Source organism: Penaeus chinensis, chromosome 35 (genome assembly GCF_019202785.1).
Source record: "Penaeus chinensis breed Huanghai No. 1 chromosome 35, ASM1920278v2, whole genome shotgun sequence".
In the NCBI taxonomy this organism is placed as follows: domain Eukaryota; kingdom Metazoa; phylum Arthropoda; class Malacostraca; order Decapoda; family Penaeidae; genus Penaeus; species Penaeus chinensis.
The window spans coordinates 33,853,223-33,856,964 of NC_061853.1; positions in this window are offsets into that span (position 1 = coordinate 33,853,223).

The window sequence follows — 3,742 nt, forward strand, 5'->3', positions numbered from 1 at the left end:
CTGAAGCCGAGTTCGAAAGGTCTAACTAGGAAAGTTCCCGCCATTCTGTGCCGGGAACCAGGAGGCGCTCTTGGATTTCGTTCTCATCAGAAATATACGCTACCTCTGAGGTTCTTTCTGCCGTTAGCTGATACTGTAGATAAATTACCTCATTATATATCTTATAATTTGTATGAAAATAACCGTAGATAATCTATAGAGCACACTGAAATACGTGGGATAAAACGCACCGGCAACTGTCCCACCGAGCATACTGGCACCTCTGAGTCATCCCAGTGTTGCCAAGGTGGTAAGATATATATGTATGGCACCAGCATCCCCATACACGATGCAAGAATGACTAATAACAACACCAATGTTGCCAAGTATCATTACAATGATACTTAGCAACCGTGCAATCTCAACAAAATCTAAAGAGCGAGTTATCTGGAGTCTGGAGATATGTCATGCCGGTTCGTGAGTAACCCTACCAGCTGATGATGTTCCCTAACTCATCCACGCTCACTTCCTTACATCTCTTGACATTCATGAGGCAAACGCACCAATTAGAAATGTTAACTTCCGGTTAAATTAGTGTTTGGACCAAAGTCATTATCATTAGGCTGTTCTGGCGAGGGGTAGCGTACCAAGTTGATCAAAAACAACAACTATGTATAGTGAAATACAATAATGTGTACATATCACTTCAGGGTCAAGGTCTGCTAAGGATGACTATTTTATTGCAAAGTTTCCCTGTCATGAGAAAGTATTATAAAACAATTCAGAGACTTCTCTTTTGTATGAGCGAGACGGGTAGAGAGGGAAGTCGAGTGAAAACCACAATATATGTCTAGAAAATAAAAGGAAATATAGTGTTGCTAATGGACACACTTAACGATTCATTTTTTATTCAAGCGGTGCATATATCCAACATATCAAAATACATATTCTCAAAGTTCGAACTACGACAACACATTTAAATGTTATCTGTAATTAATTACCAATGCATATCGATTGAGATCACTTCTGTCAGTGTAGGATACATGCACAAGAATGTTCCATACTAATAACTCTGTGCTAAAAGTATCTACTTGTCAAGACGCCGGGTTAGGGGCCTGACTCGGCGCTGGCAACGATTCTCCTCTTCACGTCACTCAGACTCAGGTTTTTGACTCGTGGAACCAACTCGATCGCGAGTACTCATTCACTCTTACACTCTGGATTACTCATCCTACCAGAGGCTGATTCATGCTGCATCAAACGAAAACATTGAAGTTACCTGCTATTTTCAACACAGCACGGTCTGCTGGGTCCAACTGCAAGATACTGAGGGGCTTGTCCTTAGCCCACTCATCCAGGGACTGTCGATCTAGTTCCATGACTCCTTCTCCTTGCTCCCTCCCAAGGGATTCTGGGTTAATTTCAGCCACCTTAAAGGGGCTTCTGTTCTCCTCTCACTGTAACCACCATCACCAGCTGCCCATAGGCCTTATTCAGCTGCCTTGGGTACAAATCAACACGGGAAGCACCAAATCAATACTATACTCCACACAGCCGGTAAGCATGGCTCACAATAACAAATCTCTAAAGCTAATTCACAAGTTGAATGAAACGGCCACTGTCACTACGAAGGTGGCACGATACCGGCACGGGGCAGAGGGCAGCGGGGTACACATGCTGTGCCCAGAGAGGCGAAGCGCTGTACATCCACACCCCTCAACCGTTCCAACAACACTGGCGCCTCTGGCTCGCTCTCTGCGCTCGGCCGACTCCTGCTTGGCGTGCGCGCGCAGTTCACTTGCATTGAAGGGAAACAGAACTTGAATGACGTTTGGCATACAGTCAGGAACTCAGATTGACAGTGACCTGCATTCGAGAGGTAGAAAATAAATCTTGACCTAGACTTACCGGGGTGAGGTATGATCAGTATTCGACGTAACTTGTCTGAAAACGAATTGAGTGTGGCAGTTTGTGTGTTTTGCCATCGATGTTTGAAGCACTGAAATGTTATAACCCCATGGATTTAATAAACGACACTAGTGTAATAAGCCTAAAAGACATCCAGTTTGCACGTACACTATAGGGCGAGATATAAAAGAAGTTATCAGCGTTAGAGTACTCACGTGGCGCCGCTGTCTGACGCAAAGCGTTATCGCAAGAGGGGATTCTCACAGTTCCTATTTTAATATTTGAAGAGTGTTCCGTTCGGCTCAGCACCACACAATTTTTAGGGATTATATGTTAGGGAAAGATAGTGAGGGTGTCTCTCCATGACTGGTTATTATCTATTGATCACTTCGCGCGCCAACGAGACTGGTATCGTCATCACTAGGGTAACAAGGGACGGGACTGCTTACCTCTGCATTGCACCAAATTGATTGTGTGAAGCAGATTATATGTAGGTGCTATGCATTTTTGCAGCTTCTGAATTGTTTCTATAAAATAAAATGGTTTATTCGTGATTACCATAACCGGCTTCAAAACTGGGGAAATTGTATTCCTATTATCAATAATGCATGGATAGTATATATGTATATATACATATATATATTGTATATTTTTAAAATCATTTTTACTGTAGCTTTAAACGATAATATATACAATTACAATATAGCATATGAGATTAACAGCAGCAATCCCAATCGGTGTCTTTTAACGACATGTATACACAGGGCGCGGTTAGTCGTCTGACAGGACATTTATCGACGTGACTGATTCATGGTTGGATAAATGCCGAACGACCGAAATTATGGATAGGTTGGTACGCTCGTTCAGACACGCACACACACACACACACACACAGCCCAGATGCTTGTTTTTAGAAAAGTGCTGCCCATGAATTGTCTTCGAAGTTCGTGAATCTGAGTGGCATATGAACACACACACACACACACACACACACACACACACACACACACACACACACACACACACACACACACACACACACACACACACACACACACTCACTCACTCACTCACTCACTCACTCACGCACACACCACATACACACACACAATACAGGCGCATACATGCTAATACAATTATATAAGTACTTCGCACAACAAATGTAGGCCTACAAAGAAACAAAAACGGATAAAGAACTTTTTTTTTCCTTTACCCTCTTGATATCATACTAACACTGCATTCCATAATCCAAACTTGATAGACATGACATTAAATACATGGAACCTACTTCCTCCAACCAGAATTTTTCGCAATTTACCATTCCTTTTCCTTAGAACAGTTCGTAACCGTGACCGTACTCAGCTGGTAACCTTTGTTGTTGCTTTGTCATGAAATGAACACCTTCATTTCCTTCTGTAAAATTCTCACGATAACTTCGTCGAGATAAGAAAGTAAATGTGGGAACGAACGATTATTTTATCATTATTACTGTTATCATTATCGTTATTTCAACGCAATAAATAGCATCTCGGGAAATTAGCTGGAAGTTTCGGGAAACATTTGTTCCAGACTTACAGCGGATTCAACAGTTGAAGATAATAACCACAACAGCAGGCTTTAATGAATGTAGTGCTTAGGGTGCCTTTCAGTGTGCTTATTGCAAAAAAAAAAAAAAAAAAAAATTTGCACGCAATCTGTCAGACATCTCTTCACCTCAGCCTTTATTTGCCTTTGTGAGAAATGCTTGAAACAGATGATATTTTGAAATAATAGAGACAAGGGATGAGTAAATGTACAGATATCACGAAAATGTCAATTCAGCTCTGTATGTACTCTTGTACCGCTTCATGTCAGG